At 38.3% G+C, this 27,119-nt stretch overlaps 1 long non-coding RNA gene across 1 annotated transcript; it reads left to right on the forward strand.

The window, feature by feature from the left end:
• The first annotated feature begins 1,360 nt into the window (after positions 1–1,360).
• On the forward strand, positions 1,361–22,369 carry LOC130682372 (uncharacterized). Its single transcript, XR_008995590.1, has 2 exons — positions 1,361–1,479; positions 22,274–22,369. It is a non-coding gene; the product is annotated as an uncharacterized LOC130682372 (long non-coding RNA).
• The last annotated feature ends 4,750 nt before the right edge of the window (positions 22,370–27,119 follow it).

Raw genomic sequence — 27,119 nt, forward strand, 5'->3', positions numbered from 1 at the left:
TTTATCATTATGTAATGTTGTTCTTTGTCTCTTGTTACTTTCCTTGTTTTGAAGTCTATTTTGTCTGATGCAAGTACTGCAACACCTGCTTTTTTTTCCTATTATTTGCATGAAATATCTTTTTCCATCCCTTCACTTTTAGTTTGTGTATGTCTTTGAGTTTGAGGTGAGTCTCTTGTAGGCAGCATATGGATGGGTCTTGCTTTTTTATCCATTCTGTTACTCTGTGTCTTTTGATTTGTGCATTCAGTTCATTTACATTTAGGGTGATTATTGATAGGTATGTACTTACTGCCATTGCAGGCTTTGGATTCATGGTTACCAAAGGTTCAAGGGTAGCTTCTTTACTATCTAACCCTTTAACTTAACTTACTTGTTATACTATTATAAACACAGTCTGATGATTATTTCTCTCCCTTCTTATTCTTCCTCCTCTACTCTTTATATGTTAGGGTTTTTATTCTGTATTCTTTTGCGTTTCCTTTAACTGATTTTGTGGATAGCTGATTTTATTTTGCATTTAGTTAGTGTTTGGTTGGTCTACTTTCTTTGCTGTGGTTTTATTTTCTCTGGTGACATCTGTTTACCCTTAGGAGCACTTCCATCTAGAGCAATCTCTTTAAAATACACTGTAGGAGATGGTTTATAGGAGGTAAATTCCCTCATGTTTTGCTTACCTGGGGATTTTTTAATCCCTCCTTCAAATTTAAATGATAATCTTGCTAGATACAGTATTCATGGTTCAAGGCCCTTCAGTTTCATTGCATTGAATACATCATGGCATTCTCTTCTGGCCTGTAAGGTTTCTGCTGAGAGGTCTGATGATATAGCCTGATGGGTTTTCCTTTGTAGCTGATCTGTTTTCTCTCAGGGTGCTTTTAATAGTCTGTCCTTGTCTTTGATCTTTGCCATTTTAATTACTTTATGTATTGGTGTTATCCTCCTTGGGTCACTTGTATTGGGAGATCTGTGGACCTCTGTGATCTGAGAGCCTATTTCCTTCCCCAGATTGGGGAAGTTTTCAGCAATAATTTCTTCCGAGACATTTTTGTCCCCTTTTCTCTCTCTTCTTCTGGTACCCCTATAATGCAAATATTGTTCTGTTTGGATTGGATTGGTCACACAGTTCTCTTACTTTAATTCTTTCATTCCTAGAGATCCTTTTATCTCTCTCTGCCTCAGCTTCTCTGTGTTCATGTTCTCTGATTTCTATTCTGTTTACAGTCTCGTGCACCTCATCCAGTCTGCTCTTAAATCCTTCCATTGTTTTTTTCATTTCTGTTATCTCCCTCCGGAATTCATCCCTTAGCTCTTGCATATTTCTCTGTAGGTCCATCAGCATGCTAATGACTTTTATTTTGAATTCTTTTTCGGGAAGATTGGTAATTTCATTCTCACCAGGCCCTCTCTGTGGTGTTTGAGGGATTTTGGACCGAACAAGGTTCTTCTGCCTTTTCATGGCGCTGGAAGTGATTGCTGGTGAGTGGGGCATGTGTCAGCTGGGAGAACAAAAGTCCCTTCCTGCTTCCCCTTATATTCTTTATTTATATTTTTAATTTAGGGTTTTTAAAAATTAGGATTGTAAATACAGGTATGCCAGCAAAGGCAGCTTTATATTGGCTATAAAGTCAGGCTTGACAGATGGGCTTCCTCTTTATTGCTGGCTCCCATTGTATGGCAGGGGTTTTATTTCTAAGATCTGTTCCATACCCCCGCCCCCTGCTTTCAGACCCTGAGCAAACCTAAGATGGTGCTGCTGTGCTAAGACATGCTTTGTACTACTGCAGCAGTTTTCATGCACTGAGAACCTGGTCCTTCTGTGGGGACAATTTTGGGAGATGACTGTTACCTAGAAATTTCTGTAGAAGTCTTACTCAAGGTGCAGTTGAGGTATTTCCTACTCTGTACAACTTCTCTGAGTGCCCTAGGCAGAATTAATTACTACTTCTGTGCCATGACATCTGTGAATAATACTGTTTTATCCTAACTATGCTAGGTCAATATATCTATATTAGATATCTACATTATGTTGTGATCTCTGTCCATCTTTCTTTCTTAAACCTAGTGTTTCTCAAGGTTTGGAGAACACCCCCACATTCTGAGAGAGCTTTTGTTCCACAATAAACAATAACTAATTATTTATTAAATGGATAAATAATCCACGTGAATTGATAAAATTTCCTCTTTTCTGACAAGCACAGTTTCATTATGTCCTTCATCACCAGTGTCCACTGAAAGTTATGCCAGAAACTTTTACAAGTTTTTTGCTTACCCCTGGGAGTCACTACTATGCAGTGATTAGAGTTGTGGCCATAATGTCTGGGTTTGAAGAAACAAGCAAGTGTCTTAAAGTCTCTCTGCTTCAGTTTCTTTACCTATAAAATAGAGATAAATTACTTACAAGCCATGTAATTTTGCGAGAATTAAATTAGTGCATCTAAAGTGCTAGATCAATGCCTGGCACGTTGTTTTGTAGTGACTCTCTCTTTCATCTTTATGGGGACATTGCCTGTTATGATGATATCATTAGACCCTGATGGTAGTAGATGATGATTTTTCATATAAAATCAAAGTAAAACGACAAATCTAGCTACTATTAAAATATTTAACTTTTTGAATTCTGGGTGTGAACGTGTTCTGAAAATGATCTCTATGGACAATAACAGATTATGACATTTAGATAATAATTCAAACTGGGAGAAATAATGTCTTCAGTGTGCTCTGTAACTACTGAAATATAACGTCCTTTAAATATACTGTAAGATATTAAACATTTGGAGATAGATGAAAGTCTTTTTCTCCTTAAGAAGAGTTTTATGCATCCCATTAATGAATTTGCTACTAGGCGTTAATTGTCGTCTTCTAACTGAGGAGCCTGCTTTATTGAAATCTCTCTTCAGAGACTATGTACTAAGGGAAGACAAACCTTCATTCGTTCATTCATGTCCTGGCATTGTAGGTACAAGAGAGAATAAAGCATAGTTGTTTTTCTTAAGGAAATTATCATCTCTTTATTATTTCAGTAATATTAAAATCATATGTTCTGGCAGAATGTATTCACACTCTTTGACCCAGAATTCCATTTATGGTACTTTATAAACAGAGTAAAAAGATGCAGATTTATATACAAGGTATCCATTAAAATACTAATTACAAAAGCAATAAAAATGATGAATTTTGAAACATCCTTTATATTTTCCAGACTTTCCATTAGAAACATGTTATTACTTAAATAATTAAAATTTTATTTAAAAAAATATGTTCTGGTGGGTTTACATGGGAGGATGAATAGAGGGTTAGCACAGTTGTGGAATTCCATGATCCATTAAAGGAGTGAGAAAGTGCTTAGGTCCTTGTTTGAGCCCTAGTTCCACCACTTACCTGCAGTATGACTTAGGCAAGTTCATTGTTTAAAATTCTGGACAGCTCAGTTTTTTCATATCTATAAAATGGGCATACTAGAAGTAGTTAAGAAGTTTGTTGTGAGGATTAAATCAAACAGTGTAGGCAACCTAAAAAAAATAAAATGAGAAATAGCTCAGTAAATACTTAAGGCTCTTACTGTTCTTCCTTAACACTCATTCCTTCCTTAATGGTTTTTCTCCACAACCTTCTTCCAGGCAGTCTAAACCAGGAATGGTGATGTTTTGCTTGGTCTGACAACTCCCACTACCTGGTAATAGCTAGCTAGAGGTTTCTGAGTCCTTCCCCAGAGCTCTCCCAAAACCGTCACCTGTTCCCTGTCTGTGTTGGCCAGTTCTGGGGGAGGAGAAATAGCAGTGCACATGCCTTGGGTTTGCCATCCTTGCTCTAAACCTGTCTTCATACACACATTCTCCCCCTGTTCTCTTTTGGGTTTCATGTACTTTTTGTTCTTGCACCTTATTTTGATAGGAGTCTGTTAGCTCTTTTTTTTTTTTTTTTTTTTTAATGTTTTTGCTGTTGCTGTTTCATAGCATAAATTACTTCTCATAATAGGGACATAATACAGACCTAGTCTTAGGTACTTTTTCTGCATTTTCTGGGCCTCTCATGGAACACAAACAGCCAGTTTGTAAGGCTGACTTGGTCATGCCTCATTTAAAGAAGTTAGGTTTTCTGTGAACTTTGTCTTTAATCATGAAGTAGAAAGTTCCTGCTGTATGTAGTATAAGGTAACCAAATGCAGAGGAACTTTTCCATAGAGATTTTGGTGTCCTTTAGGGCATGTGGATTTTGACCAGAAAAAATTTTTTTTTGTGTTAAATGGAATAAATTTTTAATTAATGATTGGGTATAAGTTATAAATCACCAATAAATTATAATTGGTGATTAATGAAATAGCCCTTAGCACATAGGCCACAATGATCTTAATTTGTAACACATCTTGGGAGTTTCCATAGAAATGAACTTAAGGACACTATCGAAAGTTTTTACTTTTCTTAATGACTTTTTCGACATTGGTAAGTCCAGGTGTTTATAAATTATCATACATCAGAACTTTATTTGTATTAAATCTTAACAGTTGGGTTTTGAAATAATTTGCTTGGATTTGGCACTTTTTTGTTATTTTAAATCAAAGAACAAATACATGTCAATTAATTTTATTTGACTCAGTTTGAAGGGCAGCTGAAGATGTTTTAATTACATCTCTCATTTAGGAATCAGAAGATGGGTTCCTAGGGTAAATTGCTTAACTCTAAAGGCCTCCACTACTTCTGTCCTGTAACGTAACTCTAATGAATGATTGTCATGAACCTTAAAATTCTGTGCCCTCCCACCCCTACACACAAATCTTGCCAAAGTTCAGATTTTTCTCTACTGAATTTTTAATGTTAGTTATATATTAGGAACCCACATACATTTCCAAAGCTTGATTCTTTTTTCTAAATTAAATCTGAAAGACTATCACTTAAAAAAAAAACTGTATTTGATTTTGCTTAGATTGTTCTTTTGTTGATTAAAACATAGTTTCAACTCTATATGGTAACTGGCTCCTGCGATTAAAAAAAAAAAAACGGGCCCCCAGTTTCACCCCACAAACCTTCTATCATATTTATATTGACAAGTAATAAAATGAACAGGATTAAGCTCTAACACTCTGTAAAGTGGAAAAAAGCATTGCTGAACTATAAAGTAGTCCTGCAGAGAAATCTGTTAGAGAAAGAGAAGGTCTTTTACATACAGAAAAATCTGTCAGTCAGGCACTGGTATGCTCTGTATTGTTTTAACTGGAATTAAATAGTTTTACTTTATAGATATTTTACTGAGTTATTTGTTAAAAGAGTATTTAAGGCCTTTTAATAATACTTTTTAAAGTTTTGGACCTCAAAATGACCCTTAGGAGGCGGAAGGAGCTCCTGTTTACAGAACCTCAAATGAACAGCTCTGGCTGGGAAGAAAGCTGTTGGGAATAGATAGATGGTGGTTGCAGCATGTTAGAATAATGTCTCTTATCACAGTGATGGTTACTCCTTGCATATAGGTATTTTCTTTCTGAGTATCTGTACTTGAAAGCCAGTTTACATGTAAGGGAGACAGGTTGACAAGGAGAGGAGAGGAGACCTAGGGTGGCCAAGACAGGCAGGCATGGAGGGAGAAACATTGCTCATCTCTCACATACACCCTCTCTCTCTGTCTCTCTCTCTTTCACTCACACACACGCAACATGCATAGGGAGAGACAGAGACAGACAAATACATATAGAAGGAATGGGTGACACACACACGTTATCCTACAAGTAGCATTCTTTATTTTTGTTTGTTATTGGTGAAATGAAATGAAATCCCCCCTCTGCTTTAGGAAGGTCATTGAGGTTTTTTTGTTTGATTCAATGCTTTCATTAGGCAAATAGAGGCTTAAAACTCTATATTGTTTTGCATTTTAAATTGACTTAGGTACTTGAAAGCTAAAAAATGTGATATCTTAGAGTAATAAATAGGAGCTGTTATTTAACTTGGGATGTATCCAACTTGGTTTGGGGGAAAAATCATGAAGACACTTCCCATAGTTACCATGATGTCAACCAAGCTAGAGGATTTCTTCATAAACCACAACTCTTGTTAATTATTCCTTTAGTACAAGTCTGTCTCGCAAATTTTTCAGTGCTACCAAAATAACACTTCGTTAATGTTATTTTATTCACTTCTTCCTTTCTGAAAGTGGGTAGATCAAGTGACCTTCAACACTCATACTCTTGTAGACAGTTTAAATGTTGATTAGGTGCTAGGAGAACTTGATGTAAGGTAAATGTCCGTGAAATTAAAAATGTTTTTGTTCTCTCTGAGTTTAACAGTTTTAACATTGAGTATACTATGCTTTTTGTCCTTAGTCCATCTGATCTTTCTTAGGAAATAAATTTTAATTTGAGAACTCTGATTTCTCGGTGAATTTTTTGTTTTTGGCCCAATGCAGGCTTGTATACAAAGGATTTTTGTCTAAGTGCAAGTGATGTTACTTACTCTGCTGTTCTACCTTACTTTGAGATTTGTGCCTTTTTTAATGAACTGTTTCAGTGGACCACCAGTCCTCAAATGGGAAATAGTCCTTTTATTAAGCTCCCAGGTTGAAAACAGGATATTGGCATATACACAGTTTCTTATCTTTGGGGACATTAGCTAATGGTGAATTTAATTAGTCTCCTATATAAGAAATGCCATCCTGGGTCAGAGCAGTGATCCATCCATCCCAGACTGTCCTAAAGAACTGCTCCAAGGATACAGGTTACTATTGGAATTCAGTCATTCCTATAGGACACACGGGCCATTTTTTATTTCCCGTAACAGTATTCAGAATTCATGCATTCATTTAAACTTGTTAGCATGCAGTCTGTTCTGATTACATGTATTATATATGTATTAAGCTAAAATAACTACATTTGTTGGAATGGGTGATTCTAGGGGAAAACACCATTTATAATATGAACTTCAGTTTTTTCCTTGCTCATAAGCTGCTTCAGTTTTCTTCACCTGTAAAATGTAAAATGATTGCACAGGTTTCCTCCCTCCCCCCACTCTCAAAATCTTTTCTGTTATTTCTGGTATGGCCAATTTATGATGTTTGTCTTCCTCACCCTCATTCCTAGCATTTTTTTACCCTAAATGCCACTTAAACATAGAATGTTAAGCAAGCTCTTTTTGTATCATGAAGGAAGTGTAAGTTATAGAGGGTCATGAATTCTTTTGATTTGCATGACGGCTGTACTTAAAAGTTTTGTGGATTTTAGGAGAAACAGTTTTTCATAGCCAGGGGTCAGAGAAAATAGGTATAACTTACATTGTGTGCTTTGAGATAGGCATTTATTGAAGACCCTTTTATGAGACATGAATTCTACTTTTTAACTTGCTGGAAACTGGTTGAAGACATTGGTCATTCCTTCTTTCTTTGTATAGTGTCCACCATGAGGAATTATCTTAGAGTTTGGTTGTGGGAAGAAACATCTATTACTTGCTGAAAATAATTATACCCTACCATAACCACTAAAGAAGGAATAGTGTTCTCCCCCTAGCTGATAAAAGGAATTTAGGGAAAAAATTGTAACTCTTCTTGGTTGGCTTGCATATTTGAAGTTATGGATTATCCCCTAGAAAACAAAGAGGCTTCAGTGAGTTTTATGAAAATTGTTTCCATTCTTGAGGAAGTTAATGGAATTGGGTGACAGTCTCTAGGGCACATACATATGATGACAGCATCTTCAAGAAGAGGCTATCAAATACTGGAGTTCTGTTACTCAAGTAACAGCTCCTTGGAATACTAGCAAAAGTAAACCTGCTTTAATACCAAGCCACTCTCTGTAGTGAATATTTTATTGTGTGTTGTATTACAACTCATGAATAGCAATAAAGCCACAGACACTGTAATAATTTAGATTTGTATGTATCTCCATTATGTAAGATGTTGAAGATATACAAGAAACTGAACTCTGAACTCCAGAGCCCTGGAAAATATTTACTTGAAAAAATAACAGTTATTCATGCTATGTATGAGTGTATGCAACAGGAAGAAAGGGCAGAGAGAGAAAAAACTACTAAAATTTAGGGAGATTCTGTGTATGATCGTTTTTAAAAAACAAAAAGACTCTGTGCTCCGCACTCTCATTTGTTAAACACAAATCAAAATAGTAATTGCCGTTGATGATGCCCCAAACATTAATTTCAAAAGCAGACCATCCATTGTCTTTATTTAATCTTAAGGATAAGTCTGCACACAGTATTTTGTTGTCAAGAAAAAGAAAAGCACTGAAAATCCTAAGGTTTAATTAATTTTTTTATATTAAGGTATCATTGATATACACTCTTATGACGGTTTCATATGAAAAACAGTGGTTACTGCATTCACCCATATTATCAAGTCCCGCCCATCGCCTATTGAGGTTAGTGTCCATCAGTGTAGTAAGATGCCACAGAGTCACTACTTGCCTTCTCTGTTCTACACTGTCTTCCCTGTGACCGCCCCCTCCACCCCCGACAATGTGTACTAATCATAATACACCTCAAACCCTTCTCCCTTCCTCCCCATGCACCCTCTCCCACCCCTCCTCTTGGTAACCGCTAGTCCCTTCTTGGAGTTTGTGAGTCTGCTGCTGTTTTGTTCCTTCAGTTCTGCTTTGTTGTTTTATTCCACAAATAAGGCAAATCATTTGGTATTTGTCTTTCTTTGCCTGGCTTATTTCACTGAGCATACTATCCCCCAGCTCCATCCATGGTATTGCAAATGGTAAGATTTGTTTCTTTTTTATGGCTGAATAGTATTCCATTGTGTATATGTACCACATCTCCTTTATACATTCATCTACTGATGGACACTTAGGTTGCTTCCATATCTTGGCTATAGTAAATAGTACTGCAATAAACATAGGGGTGCATATGTCTCTTTGAATCTGAGAACTTGTATTCTTTGTGTAAATTCCTAGGAGTGAAATTCCTGGCTCAAATGATATTTCTGTTTTTAGTTTTCTGAGGACCCTCCATATTGCTTTCCACAATGGTTGAAGTAGCTGACATTCCCACAAGCAATGTAGGAGGGTTTCCCTTTCTCCCCATCCTTGCCAGCATTTGTTGTTCTTAGTCTTTTGGGTGTTAGCCATCCCAACTGGTTTGAGGCAATACCTCATTATGGTTTTAATATGCATTTCCCTGATAATAAGTGATGTGGAACATCTTTATGTGTATGTTGGCCATCTGAATTTTTGGAGAAGTGTCTGTTCATATCCTTTGCCCAATTTTTAATATGGTTATTTGATTTTTGGGTGTTGAGGTGTGTGAGTTCTTTTTTGTTTTTTTTCTTTTTAACAGTGTTTTTTAAAAATTATGGTATTATTGATTTATACTCTAATGAAGGTTTCACATGAAAAAACAATGTAGTTACTGCATTCACCCATGTTATCGTGGCCCCCGCATACCCCATTGCAGTCACAGCCCAACAGTATAGTAAGATGCCACAGAGTCACTATTTGCCTTCTCTGTGCTACACTGTCTTCCCCACGATCCTCCCCACACCATGTTTGCCAATCACAATACCCCTAAAACCCTTTTTGCTTGCTCCCCACCCACCCTCCCAAACCCCTCCCCTTTGGTAACTGTTAGTCCCTTCTTGGAATCTGTGAGTTTTGTTGCTGTTTTGTTCCTTCAGTTTTGCTTCGTTGTTATACTCCACAAATGAGGGAGATGATTTGGTGCTTTTCTTTCTCTGCCTGGCGTATTTCACTGAGTATAATACTCTCCAGCTCCATCCATGTTGTTGCACATGGTAGGATTTGTTTTCTTCCTTTAGCTGAATAGTATTCCATTGTGTATATGTGTGACATCTTTATACATTCATCTACTGATGGACACTTAGGTTGCTTCCATATCTTGGCTATTGTAAATAGTGCTGCAATAAACATAGGGGTACATATGTCTTTTTGAATTTGAGAAGTTATATTCTTTGGGTAAATTCCTTGGAGTGGAATTCCCAGGTCAAATGGTATTTCTATTTTTAGTTTTTGAGGAACCCCCATATTGTTTTCCACAATAATTGAACTAGCTGATATTCCCACCAGCAGTGTAGGAGGGTTCCCCTTTCTCCACATCCTCGCCAGCATTTGTTGTTCTTAGTATTTGCCATGCTGGCCATCCTTACTGGTGTGAGGTGATGTCTCATTGTGGTTTTTATTTGCATTTCCCTGATAATTAGTGATGGGGAGCATCTTTTCATGTGCCTGTTAGCCATCTGAATGTCTTTGGAGAATTGTCTGTTCTTATCATCTGCCCATTTTTTAATCAGATTATTTACTTTTTGGGTGTTGAGGCTTTTGAATTCTTTGCATATTTTGGATGTTAACCCCTTATCGAGTATGTTGTTTACAAATACATTCTCCCATACTGTAGGATGCCTTTTTTGTTCTGCTGATGGTGTCCTGTCCTGTATGTACAGAAGCTTTTTAGTTGCTATAGTCCCATGTGTTCATTTTTGCTTTTGTTTCCCTTGCCTGAGGAGATGCATTCAGAAAAAAGTTGCAAAGGTGTATATTCAAGAGACTTTTACCTGTTTTCTTCTAAGACTTTTATGGTTTCATGACTTACATTTACGTCTTTGATCCATTTCAAGTGTACTTTTGTGTATGGGCTTAGACAATAATACAGTAATCCGGTGTCATTCTCTTGCATATAGTTGTTCACTTTTGCCAACACCTGTTGTTGAGGAGGCTGTCATTTCCAAATTGTATGTCCATGGCTCCTTTATTGTATATTAATTGACCATATATGCTTGGGTTTATATCTGGACTCTCTATTCTGTTCCACTGATTTGTGGGTCTGTTCTTGTGCCAGTAACAAATTGTCTTGATTACTGTGGCTTTGTAGTAGAGCTTGAAGTTGGGGAGCATAATTCCCCCAGCTTTATTCTTCCTCCTCAGGATTTCTTTGGCTATTTGGGGTCTTTGGTGGTTCCATATGAATTTTAGAACTATTTGCTCTAGTTCGTTGAAGAATGCTGTTGGTATTTTGATAGGGATTGCATTAAGTGTGTAGATTGTTTTAGGCAGGATGGCCATTTTGACAATATTAATTCTTCCTATCCATGATCGCAGAATGTGTCTCCATTTATTGGTATGTTCTTTAATTTCTCTCATGAGTGTCTTGTAGTTTTCAGGGTATAGGTCTTTCACCTCCTTGGTTAAGTTTATCCTAGGTATTTTATTCTTTTTGATGCAATTGTGAATGTAATTGTTTTCCTGATTTCTCTTTCTGCTAGTTCATCATTAGTGTATAGGAATGCAACAGATTTCTGTGTATTTTGTATCCTGCAACTTTGCTGTATTCTGATATCAGTTCTAGTAGTTTCAGAGTGGATTCTTTAGGGCTTTTTATGTACAATATCATGACATCTGCGACAGTGATAGTTTAGCTTCTTTACCAGTCTGGGTGCCTTTTATTTCTGTGTGTTGTCTGATCGCCGTGGCTAGGACCTCCAGAACTATGTTAAATAAAAGTGGCAAGAGTGGGCTTCTTGTGTTGTTTCCAATCTTAAAGGAAAAGCTTTCAGCTTCTTGCTGTTAAGTATGTTGGCTTTGAGTTTTTCATATATTGCCTTTTATTATATTGAGATACTTGCCTTCTATCTTGAGAGTTTTTGTCATGAATGGATGAGGAATTTTGTCCAGTACTTTTTCAGCATCTATTGAAGGTGATCATGTGGTTTTTGTCCTTCTTTTTGTTGATGTGTATGATATTAATGGATTTTTGCTTATTGTACCTTCCTTGCATCCCTGGGGTAAATGCTACTTGAGCATGATGGATGATCTTTTTGATACATTTTTTAATTCAGTTTGCTAGTATTTTGTTGAGTATTTTTGCATCTATGTTCATCAGGGATATTGGTCTGTAATTTTTTTGTGTGTGTTGTCTGCCTGGTTTTTGTATTAGAGTGATGCTGGCCCCATAGAATGAGTTTGGGAGTATTCCCTCCTGTTCTGTTTTTTGGAAAAGTTTAAGGAGAATGGGTATTAGGTCTTCACTAAATGTTTGATAAAATTCTGAGGTAAATACATCTGGCCCAGGAGTTTTGTTCTTGGGTAGTTTTTGATTACCAATTCAATTTCATTGCTGGTATTTAGTCTGTTCAGATTAAATGTTTCTACTCTGGTCAGCCCTGAGAGGTTGTATTTTTCTTGAAAGTTGTCCATCTTCTAGGTTATCCAGTTTTTTAGCATTTAATTTTTCATAGTATTCTCTCATAATTCTTTGTATTTCTGTTGTGTCCATAGTGATTTTTCCTTTCTCATTTCTGATTCTGTTTATGTGAGTAGACTCTCTTTTTTTCTTGGTAAGTCTGGCACGGGAGTTATTTATTTCATTTATTTTCTCAAAGAACCAGCTCTTGCTTTCATTGATTGTTTCTATTGTTTTATTCTTCTCGATTTTATTTATTTATGCTCTGGTCTTTATTATGTCCCTCCTTCTACTGACTTTGGGCCTCATTTGTCCTTCTTTTTCTAGTTTTGTTACTTGTGAGTTTAGACTGTTTATATGGAATTGTTCTTTCTTGAGATAAGTTGGTATTGCAATATATTTCCTTCTTAGCATGGCCTTTGCTGTGTCCCATAGATTTTGCAGTGTTGAGTTATTGTTGTCGTTTGTCTCCATATATTGCTTGATCTCTGTTTTTATTTGTTCATTGATCCTTTGATTATTTAGAAGCATGTTGTTAAACCTCCATGTGTTTGTGGGCTTTTCTGTTTTTTTTTTTGTTTGTTTAATTTATTTCTAGCTTCATACCTTTGTGATCTAAGAAGTTGGTTGGTAGAATTTCAGTCTTTCTGAATTTACTGAGGCTGTTTTTGTGGCCTAGTATATGATCTGTTCTTGAAAATGTTCCATGTGCACTTGAGAAGGATGTGTATCCTGTTGCTTTTGGATGAAGTGTTCTGTAGATTTCCATTAGGTCCATGTGTTCTAATACATTGTTCAGTGCCTCTGTGTCATTACTTATTTTCTGTCTGGTTGATCTATCCTTTGGAGTGAGTGGAGTACTGAAGTCTCCTAAAATACCATTGCGTTCTATTTCCCCCTTCAATTCTGTTAGTATTTGTTTCACATATGTAGGTGCTCCTGTGTTGGGTGCATAGATATTTATAATGGTTATGTCCTCTTGTTGGATTAATCCCTTTATAATTATGTAATGTCCTTTGTCTCTTGTGGCTTTCTTTGTTTTGAAGTCTATTTTGTCTGATACAAGTACTGCAACTCCTGCTTTTTTCTCCCTATTAGTTGCATGAAATATGTTTTTCCATCCCTTCACTTTTAGTCTGTGTATGTGTCTGGGTTTGAAATGAGTCTCTTGTAGGCACCATATAGATGGGTCTTGTTTTTTTATCCATTCCTTGACTCTATATGTCTTTTGATTGGTGCATTCAGACTATTTACATTTATGGTGATTATTGATATGTATGTACTTATTGCCATTGCAGGGTTTAGATTCATGGTTATCAAAGTTCAAGGATAATTTCCTTACTATCTAATGGTCTAATTTAACTCACTTAGTATGCGGTTATAAACACAATCTAAACATTCTTTTTTTCCTCCCCCTTCTTCCTCCTTCCTTCTTTATATATTAGGTATCATATTCTGTACTTTTTGTCTATCCCTTGACTTACCGTGGGGGTAATTGATTTGATTTTGTATCTGCTTAGTAACTAATTGGTCTACTTTCTTTACTATGGTTTTATTTCTTCTGGTGATAGCTATTTTTCCTTAGGTACACTTCCATCTATAGTAGTCACTCTAAAATACACTGTAGAGATGGTTTGTGGGAGGTAAATTCTCTCAGTTTTTGCTTATCTGGAAGTTGTTCAATCCCTCCTTCAAATTTAAATGATAATCCTGCCACGTATGGTATTCTGCTCTATTGCATTAAATATATCATGCCACTCCCCCTGGCCTATGAGATTTCTGTTGAGAAGTCTGATGATAGCCTGATGGGTTTTCCTTTGTAGGTGATTTGTTTTCTCTCTCAGGGTGCTTTTAATACTCTGTCCTTGTCTTTGATCTTTGCCATTTTAATTACTATATGTCTTGGTGTTATCCTCCTTGGGTCCCTTGTGTTGGGAGATCGTGCACCTCCATGGCCTGATATACCATCTCCTTCCCAGATTGGGGAAATTTTCAGCAGTTATCTCCTCAAAGACAGTTTCTATCCCTTTTTCTCTCTTCTTCTTCTTCTTGTACCCCTGTAATGTGAATATTGTTCCCTTTGGATTGTTCACACAGTTTTCTCAATGTTCTTTCACTCCTAGAGATCCTTTTTTCTCTCTGTGTCTCATATTCTTTGTATTTCTTTTCTCTAACTTCTATTACATTTACCATCTCCTCTACATCATCTAATCTGCTTTTGAATCCCTTCATTGTGTGTGTCATTTCAGAAACTGTTTTTTGAATGTATCTCATTCCTGAATTCCTTCCTGAGTTCTTGAATATTTTTCTGTACGTCCATTAGCATGTTTATAATTTTTATTTTGAAATCTCTTTCAGGAAGAGTGATAAGTTCATTTTCACTTGGCTCTCTTTCTTGTGTTTGTGGGATTTTGGTTTGAACCAGGTTGCTTTGTTGTTTCATATTTGTATGTGGCGACCTCTAGTGCCCAGAAGCCCAACTCTCTGGACCTGCTCATCCCCTGGAGCGATAGCTGGGGTCACAGGGGAGTGGCAGTGGTGCCTGTCAGGAGGAAAGAGGTCTTTTCCTGCTTCCCGGCTGTAGTGCCTGTCTCCACTGCCAGGGCCAGTGGGCCGAGCATGCAGGGAGAAGCCACTATGCTTTGCACTTGTAGCTGCTGTAGGTGGGGCTGCTCTCTGCCTGGCCTGGCACAATGGTTGGTTTGTGAGCCAGTGTCAGTCGGGAGGAAGGCGCAGCAGGTTCCGTATCACGGTGGGGGGCCTTGGAGCCACTTAGGCAGTGATGAGGATGTTGTGACTGAACCTTCTGAAAGTTCCCAACCTGTTGGGCAGAGTGCCCCCGGACAATTTTGTCCACCTGTCCTTTCACCTAAAGAGCAAGCTCTGTGCAATCCTTGCCCCTTTAGCAGCCCTCTCTCTGTTAGGAAGTCTCTCAGACTGCCTGCCTTTGTTTTGTCCCGGAATGGCTGGTTGTGGGTATCTGTTTTCCACAAGAACTGAAATATTAGTGTCTCCAGGTATTCTGTCTGTCTCATGTTCCCAACCCCACTAATCTCCAGAGCACCATGTAATGTAGGTTCATGCTCCCAGAGCAGATCTTCCAGGGCTGGGTGTTCAGCAGTCTTAGTCCTCCACCCCCTCCCTGCTCTGTTTCTCTTCCTCCCGCCAGCGAGCTGCAGTGGGGGAAGGCTTGAGTCCCTCTGAGTTATGGCTTTGGTACTTTACCCTTTTCCTTGAGGTCTGCTGTTTTCCCCAGGTGTAGACTGTCTGCCACAGCTTTTTTTCCTCTTGCTCTTTCAGTATATGATGTGTTTGGTATATTTTTATATTGTATGTGGTTTTAGGAGGAGGTTTCTGTCTTACCTCTCATGCCACGATCTTTAATCCACTCTAAAAATCCTAAGGTTTTTAAAAAATAAGGTATTTACACTTGATGTCTTGGGAGAGTGTGACCTCCCCTTCCCTTTCCTTCATCTTTCTTTACCATTCAGATTTAAGATTGTGAGGAGTATTTTTTTTAAGTGTTAATTTATGCTGAAAATTCCCAGGATACAATAAAGTATCTAGAATACCTAGCATATGTATTTAGGACTTTGGGAAACTTTTAAATCATCAATCTGTAGAATCTCTCCTCATAAAGCAGTACAGTGCTTAAATGGCATGTTTTTTAGTCAGTGGGAATACTTTTTTCTGAAGAATTTCCACTATCTCCACATAACTGAGGACATTAGTGTAGCAAGGCCACATTTCCTGGGTAATGTGCCTGACACTTAAGTAACTGTGTTTTATTCACAATAGATAAATTACTTTTACTGTAACTTGCTGTGTGATATAGAGTGGGTGCATCTAATAATAACCAATTAAGTTTACAATTTAGAAAGAAAATATTCCTACAAAATAGTTTTTTGATTAATGACGTTAAAAATCAGGTTCTGTTGAGTAAAGAACAGGCCAATCAGTGTTACGTCATAGTGTTAGAAAGGAATTCAAGTGTTCACATGAGAGAAACTTCCAGAAAAGGAAAATTAGGCATCATAACTGTAATAATTATGTTGTAAACATTAAGAAATTAATATACTTTATTACATGTATGAATATATATATATCTGCCTATATCAAGAAAGAGAAGTATTTTAAACATTGAGAAAGTACATTTTGATAAACACCTATGTACCCACTCTACTAAATCTTAACATTATTTCCCTGACTTCTCAGGATATATGAAGGAGCTGCTGGTCAGTTAGATGTGATTCAGGTTAATCATTGAATGAATACTAATTAGTGAACTGTGGTATGTATGGTTTACTCTTAACTCAGTTCCCTTAGGCTTGAATGTAGCATATTCTTCTGATTCACCCCTTCATGCCACAGCTTTCTTATTAATGTGTAACAGTGAACCTTCCCCTTTGTCCTCTTACCTAAAGCAACTGTGGAAGAATGTAACAAATATCTAAAATGACCCATATACATTTACATTACTCTTACGGGGAAATGTATTTGTGACTAATAATTTTATTCCAGTTTAGTGCACATTACAAGAATGAAAAAGAAAGACTGGGATTTTGCATCCTGGCGCTCCTTCTGGTTTGGACAGGTTACTTAACGACTCCGTGTGCTTTATTAATACCTTTCATATAGGCGAGTTCAGAAAATTAAGAGAGTCAGTGTAAATATATGGCACACAGAAGTTGCTCAGTGAAGGTTACTTGAATATTACTAGCCTTTCAAGTGGGTGAATTTGCTAAAGTCTTATTTCCAAATTTGCAGGGGCATTTCTATACCCAAATACTTGAGTTCTCTTTGTGTTCTCCACTGCCAAACAAAGCATGGTTTAAAATTAAATGTCATCATCCAACCCTTAGTACCCCTGCTGATTGTTTTCATTGTGCTCTTGGTTTATTTTGTACCTAGGGTTGGATGGGCACATAACAAGTGCTTTGTGAACCTTAAACTAAGTGAAAATAGATTGTTCAGATGAAAGGTATGTGAATAAGTCAGTTTTGGGGCAGCTCTGGAGAACTCTTGCCAAAACTGGTATCTTTGTTTCGGTCTTCAGAGGCTATTAAATGTGATCACTGAGTCATCCTTGCTGTTTTTCTCTGTCCCCTGGCTGTCTCTCTTAAGACCCTGAAGCTTGCCAGCCACAGGATGTTTAAAAGGCAGAGTAGGTGTTAGCCCAGGGGCAGTTTGTTTATTTAAAGAAAAATAATTAAGTTCAAACATCCCTACCATGTCAAAACTAGTCTAGTTGTGTTAGAGTTACTGAGTTCTTTTGATTCTTTCTGGTGGTCATCGTGCCTAAAGATAATAGATAAAATTGGAAGTCTCTAAGTTTTCCTGAGATTGTTTGGAACTTCGTAATGTAATGCCAAAGAGAAATCCCTAAAGAAGTGGGAGGCAAAGGAATGCCATTTATTTTGCTAGTTATTTTTTAATGGGACTTAATTCAAATCTTTCACCACTCCTTTCTAGAATTATGGATACAGATGATTTAAAAAACAACCCCCGCCAAAAAAACCCACAAAACCAAATAGAAAAACAAACAAAAAACTCACTGTGGTTAGTTACATCTTCATTAATTCTTTGAAGTTGAGCTCATAGAATCTTTTAAAAGGGGCAATATAGTTTTATAGATGTTTAGACACAAAGATGTGGAAATTGATGACTTGTGTTTCAAATGATATCATTTCCAGAATTTATGACTTATTTCTCCTTACATATTCTATGCCAGATAAGAAAATTTGAGGCAGATATTTTGGGCTTGCTTAGGGTACCAGGGTGTATCTCTTTTGATGAAATAGCTTGTAAAAAACCAAGTCCTAAAGGAAGTGGAAGAGGAATAAACCAGAGAGATACCTGGTGTTCCAGGCAGAGGGAAAATAAGTCCCGAGATCCTGATGTAAGAACATGCATGATGAGTTTGAGGAGAGGAAAGAGGCCAGTGTGGCCAGAATTGAGTGAATAAAGGGGTAGAGTGGTAGGAGATTAGAGACATGGGGAAGGAAAATAATCAGATCGTGGTCCCTTGTGGCCTTTGTAAGGACTTTGGCTTTTAGACTAGTGAGATGGACTTGGAGGGTTTAAGCAGAAGAATGACATGATCTGACTATGAAAAGGACTAACTTGACTAACTTGCTGAGGGGTTATTTCTCATTACCAAGCGGAGATGCTGGGGATCAGATAGGGAACTACTGCAGTAGTGCAGATGAGAAAGAAGGTGGCTTGGCCCATGCTGGTAAGAGTGGAAATGGTACTACTACGGAATTTATATTTAATATTTTGAAACTAGAGCTCCATAGATGAACACGTAATTGATAGTGATGAGTACTTTTGCACATTAATATATGATTGACCTGTTTGAATGATCAGATTAGTCATTGGGTTCAAGTTTTGTCAGCCTGACTTACCCATTATTTTAAAGTTTCCCATCTACCTTTTTACCTAATGGCTTTAGCTACCATTGATCATTTTTGATATCTGTTATTTCATTAGTGTTATAAAATGTTGATTTTCTTATCCTATCATTTCCTTCTACATTCATTATTTGGAGTCCTGTGAAAAAAGAGCTTTCACTTACTCACTGCTTGGTTACTCTGGGATATGTTTCATATAAGAAAGCTAGGATAAATGCTTCATTCTTGTCCTCTGTCAACTTTCAGAATAATAAGGTAGTGCCCTAGCAATTTCCAAAGATGACCATGAATTAAAAAAATATATGTTTACTGTTTCGGTTGTTGATGGTCATTATCATTCTGGTATTCAGTGTTGTTCATTTGGGCTTAAAACATGTCTCCAAAGCCAAAACTCTAACACAAGGTATGTTCTGTGAAGCTGTCATCTTCCATCCTTATCCCTTCTACCCTGCTTTTCTCTTTTCACTGTAGCTGACTATTTTAAGTGGTTTTTGTTTATCCTTCCATTGCTTCTTTTTGAAAGAAAAAAAGAACAAGTCTATATTAATACTTGTATTACCCCCTCCCACACAATTTTAATAAAAAGTAGCATTTTGTGGAATAATAATTTAGCCATGTGAGAGATTTTTGCCTCTCAACAGTAGTTGCACCAGTTTACTTACATTCCCAGCAGGAGGGGAAGTAGGGAACTGTTGGGTTCCTTGAGGGTATTCTTGAGACCTTTCAACTTTATTTTTATTGAAGTATTGTTGATATGCAATCTTATGTTGGTTTCAAACATACAACACAGTGGTTCAACAGTTACCCATATTATTAAATCCCCACCCCCTCTAGTGCGGTTAGTATCTATCAATGTAATAAGATGTTACAGAATCATTGACTATATTCTCCATGCTGTAATGCTGTCCCTGTGACCGATTTATATTGTTATTAATGCCGTCCCTGTGACCAATTTATATTGTTATTGCGAATTACTGTGCCCCTTTATCCCCTTCACCCTCCCTCTCACCCTCCCCAAACCTTCCCCTTGGTAACTGGTAGTCACTTCTCAGTGTGTCTGTGAGTCTAGTGCTGTTTTGTTCTTTCCATTTTCCTTTGTTTTTATACTCCACAAATAACTGAAATCATATGGTATTTGTCTTTCTCTGCCCTCTAGTTGCAAATGGTAGGATTTCCTTTCTTTTTATGGGTGAACAATAATTCCATTGTGTATATATACCACATCTTTATCCATTCATCTACTGATAGGCACTTATATCTTGGCTTGGACCATATCTTGGCTATTGTAAATAGTGCAGCGATAAACATAGGGTGCATATGTCTTTTTGAATCAGGGATTTTGTTTTCTTTGGGTAAATTTCTAGGAGTGGAATTTCTGGGTCAAATGGTATTTCTATTTTTTAGCTTTTTGTGGAATCTCCATACTGCTTTCCACAGCAGTTGCACCAATTTACATTCCCACCAGCAGTGTAGGAGGGTTCCCTTTTCTCCGCATCCTTGCCAGCATTTGTTATTTCTTGTCTTTTGGATAGTGGCCATCCTAACTGGTGTGAAGTGATAATCTCATTGTAGTTTTAATTTGCATTTCCCTGATGATTAGTGATGTGGAGCATCTTTTCATGTGCCTGTTGGCCATCTGAATTTTTTCTTTGTATAAGTGTCCAGGTCCTCCACCTATTTTTTTAATTGGGTTATTTGTTTTTTTGGATGTTGAGGAGTATGAGTTTTTTATGTATGTTGGATGGTAACTCTTTATCAGGTGAGTTGTTTATGAATATATTCTCCCATATTTTGAAATGCCTTTTTGTTTTGCTGATGGTGTCCTTTGATGTACAGAATATTTTTAGTTCAATGTAGTCCCACTTGTTCATTTTCGATTTTGTTTCCTTTGCCCCAGTAAATGTGTCCAGGAAAAAATTGCTCATGTTTATTCAAGAGATTTTTGCCTCTCTTTTCTTCTAAGAGTATTACGGTTTCATGACTTACATTTAGGTCTTTGATCCATTTCCAGTTGACTTTTGTGTATGGAGTTAGACAATAATCTAGTTTCATTTTTCTTAAATTTAGCTGTCCAGTTTTCTCATTACCAGTTGTTGAAGAGGCTGTCTTTTCCCCATTGTGTATTCGTGACTCCTTTATCATATGTTAATTGACTGTATGTGTGTGGGTTTATATCTGGGCTGTCTGTTCTGTTCCATTGATCTGTGGGTCTGTTCTGGTGACAGTACCAAACGGTTTTGATTACTTGTGGTTTTGTAGTAGAGCTTGAAGTTAGGGAGTGTAATCTCCTCTGCTTTGTTCTTCTTTCTCAGGATTGCTTTGGCTATTCAGGGTCTTTTGTGGTTCCCTACGAATTTTAGAACTATTTGTTCTAGTTGATTGAAGAATGCTGCTGGTATTTTGATAGGGGTTGCATTGAATCTGTAAATTGCTTTGGGCAGGATGGCCATTTTGACAATATTAATTCATCCTATCATGAGCATGGGATAGAGTTCCATTTATCAGTGTCGTCTTATTTTCTCTGATGAGTGTGTTACAGTTTTTGGAGTACAGGTGTTTCACCTTCTTGGTTAGGTTTATTCCTGGGTATTTTATTCTTTTTGATCCAGTTGTAAATGGAGTTGTTTTCCTGATTTCTCTTTCTGCTCGTTTGTTTTTAGTATATAGAAATGTGACAGATTTCTGTGTATTAATTTTGTATCCTGCAACTTTGTTGAATTTAGTTATTCTAATAGGTTTTGGTGGTGTCTTTAGGGTTTTCTATGTGTAACATCATGTCGTCTGCAAATAGTTTACAGTTTAATTTCTTCCTTATCAATCTGGATGCCTTTTATCTCCTTATCTTGAGAGCTTTCAACTTTTCACTCCTTAAAACTTTTTTTCTCATATTCGTAGCTGTCTGCACAGGCACCCCAAAAGAAACTATATGTTTAAAAAAGAAAAAGACACCAACCACACATTGGCAGTAGTAGCGAAATTGCATATCTAGCAATTGCCCTTCTAAGAGTTTTTCCCTGACGTTGCACAAACAAAATTACAAAGTGATACATGCTTTTGTTCTGTTTCTTGAGGGTTGGTACCATGTCTTGATTGTCTTTTGTTTATGAGCTTTCTTTATTGGGGGAGAAAACAGTGATTGTAGTTGGCATTAACATCAATGGTGTATGTGTAGAAGAAATGGCATTTTGAGACTTTGCCGTTTTGAAATGCTGTCAGATGGAAGATTTTATCAATTCCAGTTAAATTATCAATTTTTTCATTCTTCCGGTTAATGTTTACTGAGCACTTACTGCGCAGTGTTCATTGTCTCAGGTGCTGGAAAGATATCCATAAATAAAACAGATAAAAGTCTCCTCTGGACCTTACTGTCTACATGTGTGGAAAAATAGACAAATAAGCATAATAAATATTTACAGTTCTCGTCTTTCTCTCCCTTTTTTCATCGAGTCTATACATGGCAAGACTCTGGTAGATGAAAGGGATTGAGGACTGAAGAGGTTATAGGTTTTTATACTCAGTACATATAACATAGCTGTTTAATTCTGGTCCTGTGGGATGATAGCCTATGTTCCACCCCTTCCACCTACCCCTCAGCCCTTTTAATGTTTTTTACTAGCAGGTTGTCCCAGGACTGATTTGATAGTCCCCTCTAGTCAGTAAATTTAGAAAGTTGCCTTAAAGATTTTATGTTTTCATTATAATATATTCTTAATTACTACATCTTTATTTCAGAAATGACCATTAAGAAGTAGATGCCCAGATGCAAAGTGATGAAACAGTCCAATTTGTCATAAAGTAAGATGCAGCTGTGGATTTCAACCAGATTAGTAAGTGTGGCCAAAGTTTTTTTTAACTTTATACTTATTTTATCTACTTTGAAAGACATTTAATAAAAAATACAGTGGGCATTAAAAAGAAGTGTCAACTTGTATTTACTTGGATTGTAGTATAAATTCTAGCAATCCAAGGTGTATGTCTGTGCTATACCTTTTTAAGAACCATAGAGGTAATATTATAAAAACATAGCTTTAGAGGAAATACATGAAAAAGAGTCATTCTAATACCACTATCCAAATACAGCTACTCTTAATTTTTGGGTATTTGTTTTCCCTACCAGTCTGTTCTACACATTTAAATATATATATAAATTTGAGCATAGTGTTGCAGAGACTTATGCTTCTTGTATATCTTTTTAAATTAAATTTGTCTCAGATGTTTCTCCCTGGGAATAAAAATGTACCTTTTACTAACAGGGTTTCTTATTGGAGTAATTAAAATGTTCTGGAATTAGATGATGGTTAATGGTTGAACAACTTTGTGAAAATAGTAAAAACTGCTGAATTTTACACATTAAATGAATGAATTTTACAAGTGAATTATACCTTAAAAGTACCCTTCAGAATATCAAATCTTGGCTAGAGTAAAACCAAAAAACCAAGTACTGATGTTTTGAAATACGAAAACGTGCCCACAACATTATGTACCTAGCAAAAATGATAAACTTTTAGAATCCACATTCAAGAAGCTAACCTTCAAGAAACTACCATTTGTCAAGGTTAGGATATGAAGTTACTTGTAATGATTATTAAAATACTAGCTTTTCCAGTGTCTTGCCAATGGGTTTCAGCCCCGGGCAAGTTCACTATGGATTCAATGTGACCAAAGAAATTGACAGCAAAACGTTCTTTGGGGTGAAAGGGTTTATTATCTGGCTTGTTCTCCCTGTGGTAGGTCAAGCAGTAGCATCTCTGCCTCTGCCCAGAGCACTGGGCTGAGCTCTCTATATAGCACAATAATAGCTTATTGCCTAAAGGTCTGGACGCGGTAGCCTAGCAACAGGTGAGTTACGTCATCAGGTGGTTTAAGTTCAGTGAGGATCCTGGCCATAGGAAACCCAACTTCCCTACACTTCACCCCTCCAGGATTCTCGCCTTACAATCTGTACACTTTCAGTCTTCTGCAATGGACCCTGTGCGAGAAAGCTGGAGCACTGTGACCAGATTCCACAATAGCAACAGAGGATAACAACTTAGAGATAATAAAAATTAGGATACAGCAAGATTTTGATACAGGTAACAAAAATTATAATAATCCTCAAACCAGAGGAGGTTCCTAATAACAAAACTTTTAATAATCCTCAAACCAGAGGAAGTTCTCAATCCACAAAGACTTTAGGGTCGATAAGACACATGTTTTAATGCTACCGACATAGGCAAATCCTGTCCATCAGGTAGGATGCATGCAAGAGAGTGGTCCTGTGATAGGACTGAAGCAAAAGAGGGATCCCCTCCAGGTCTAGTATACCATACTTTTACTCCTTTCCCTGTGGGGGTTGCTGAAGGGTCTATATATAGTGCTACTGGAGGTGCATGCACTGGACATAATGATAAAACAACACTCCCCGGTAAGATGCTCCTACCTTCTGACTGTTCAGGATACACTACTGTGACCTTTGGTGGCCACTCTACTGTTATTCCAGGAATACACAGGAGAGCCAGCCATCGTTGGTCCAGGTGTCGAAAGGTCGAAGGCCACATCCACTAAATGGAGTCTCCGGGATTCAGTGCAGTTGGTGTTGGCAGCAAGATGTTATTCTGGTGGCCAAACCTCAACTTCAGTGATTCTTCCTTGGTTTGTACTTGCAGTTGTATAGGGGAGGCAGCCATATGCGTTCACATGTCTACGGGGCTCACGGCTACCTTTCGGGGTCTGTTGTTCAAACACCGTAGCATGGTCCATAAGCAGACTGAACATCTCCGCAGACTATTGGTATCTGACTTTAGTCCAGATTTTAGCAAGCTATTGTGCCCCTCTATCATGCCTGCTGCAGTAGATTGCATGGCACATGAAACTTTCATTTGATTCCCAGCTGGCGCACTCATTCCTGCAGTGTATGTCCATTAAAATGGGTGCCCTGAGGAGGGTGGAGCCAAGATGGCGGCGTGATTAGAGCAGTGGAAATCTCCTCCCAAAACCATATATATTTTTGAAAATATAACAAATACAACTATCCCTAAAAGAGAGACCAGAAGATACAGGACAACAGCCAGGCTACATCTACACCTGCAAGAACCCAGTGCCTCACAAAGGGGATAAGATACAAGCCACGGCCTGGCAGGACCCGAGCGCTCCTCACCCCAGCTCCCGGCAGGAGGAGAGGAGTCGGAGCGGGGAGGGAGAGGGAGCCCAGGACTGCTAAATACCCAGCCCCAGCCATCCGCACCGGGAATGCAGATACACAGTGCATGGGATGCTGGATACTAGGGAAACAGGATAGTAAAACCTGCGAGCGGGTCCCTGCAGCCAGTGTTCCCGGGACAAAGAAAAGCGAGTGCTTTTTGAAAGTCTTAAAGGGACAGGGACCCCACAGCTGGACAGAAGTGTCCCGGGACACTCAGCCCAGCTGCTGGGAATCCCGGGGAACTCCGGACGCCCTAACCCCCTGGGCGGCAGCGCAGCTCAGAGGCCCCTCACGGTGATAAACAGCCTCCCACCCATTCCCCCTCTGATGTGGCTCCGCCATAGCGGAGCAGCAGCCTGAAAGCGGCCATGCCCACAGCAACCACGGAGCTTACTCCACAGAGGCCGGGCAAGAATCAGAGACCCCGTCTGTGCGCAGCTGCCCAGGACAAGCGGCTAGGGATCACCATTCTCCCAGGAGAGGAAGGCCACAAACTAGCAAGAAGGGACGTTCTCCCAGCCGACACATGCGCCAGCTCTCCACAACTACCTCTATTGCCATGAAAAGGCAGAAGAATTTGATCCAGACCAAAATCAAAGAGACAACCCCTGAGAAGGAGCTTGGAGAGATAGACCTAACCAATCTTCTTGAAAAAGAATTCAAAATAAAGGTCATAACCATGCTGATGGAGCTGCAGAGAAAAATGCAAGAGCTAACTAACAAAGTAGGGAGAGAGACTACAGAAATAAAACAATCTCTGGAAGGATTTAAAAGCAGAATGGATGAGATGCAAGAGGCCATTGATGGAATAGAAACCAGAGAACAGGAATGCATGGAAGCTGATGCAGAGAGATAAAAAGATCTCCAGGAATGAAACAATATTAAGAGAATTGTGTGACCAATACAAAAGGACCAATATCCGCATTGTAGGGGTACCAGAAGAAGAAGAGAGAGAAAAAGGGATAGAAAGTGTATTTGAAGAAATAATTTCTGAAAAATTCCCCGAACTGGGGGAGGAAATAGTCACTCAGACCACATAAGTACACAGAACTCCCAACAAAAGGGACCCAAGGAGGACAACACCAAGACACATAGTAATTAAAATGGCAAAGATCAAGGACAAGGACAGAGTTTTAAAGGCAGCTCGAGAGAGGAAAAAGGTCACCTACAAAGGAAAACCCATCAGGCTATCATCAGACTTCTCACCAGAAGCCTTACAGGCCAGAAGAGAATGGCATGATACATTTAGTGCAATGAAACAGAAGGGCCTTAAACCAAGGATATTGACTGTATCCAGCATGATTATCATTTAAATATGAAGGAGGGATTAAACAATTCCCAGACAAGCAAAAGTTGAGGGAATTTGCCTCCCACAAACCACCTCTACAAGGTATTTTAGAGGGACTGCTCTAGATGGGAGCACTCCTAAGGCTAAATAGATGTCACCAGAGAAAATAAAATCACAGCAAAGAAAGCAGACTAACTAAAGGCAAGACAAGTAGTGATTTTACAGCATCTTACTATGCTGATGGACAGTGACTGTAATGGGGTTTGTGGAGGGTACTTGGTGAAGGGGGGAGCCTAGTAAACATAATGTTCTTCATGTAATTGTAGATTAATGATAACAACAACAACAAAAAAATTAGTCTCCTGATCACTCTCAATTACCTGTGGTCAGCCATAGGCAGCAAAAAGACGCTCCAGGCCTTGTTTGGTCATCTGCTGGTCTGCACAACAGGTGGGAAAAGCAACCAGAAGTCCAGCTGTTGTGTCCACACAAGTCATCACATACTGATATCCTTCTGACACAGGTAGAGGCCCAATGTAGTCTATCTGGCACCTGACGAGGGGTATAGGCCCCTTAACTATTCTCCCATGTTGCTGTGGAACTCGGTGTACATCCCTTTTGGAGCACATGACACATTCCTGCCGGGCTCTACTAACTTCTTCAAAGGTCGAAGGCAAGCCCCACCGATGGTCTACAGCCCACATTGTCTTTTGCCCCGCATGCAACAAATGCTGATGTAGCCATTGGGCTACATCAGAGGCAGGCTTTCCTTGTAACCAATGTTATCTGGGCCAATTTATCTGCTGCATCATTTCCTGGGGATGCCAGTGGCAAATGACCTGTCACATGGTATACTGTACCACAGGCCCATAAGTCTTGCCACAATTCTTGTCCCCAAAGGGGTCGGGGACCAACCAGCCAGTTGGCATGATACCAGGTTGGTAGCCACAGGGTCAAGCCCCGATAGACAGCTCAGCTGTCTGTGCAGACAACTATAGGGGAGGGCTCCTTGCGGATCACAAGCCAGACAGCCTGCAACTCTGCCCATTGGCTGCTCTTACCCTCACCATCTTCCATCCATATTGTCTCAGTCTTACGATGGAAAGCTA

Source organism: Manis pentadactyla, unplaced genomic scaffold (assembly GCF_030020395.1).
Source record: "Manis pentadactyla isolate mManPen7 unplaced genomic scaffold, mManPen7.hap1 scaffold_375, whole genome shotgun sequence".
NCBI lineage: Eukaryota > Metazoa > Chordata > Mammalia > Pholidota > Manidae > Manis > Manis pentadactyla.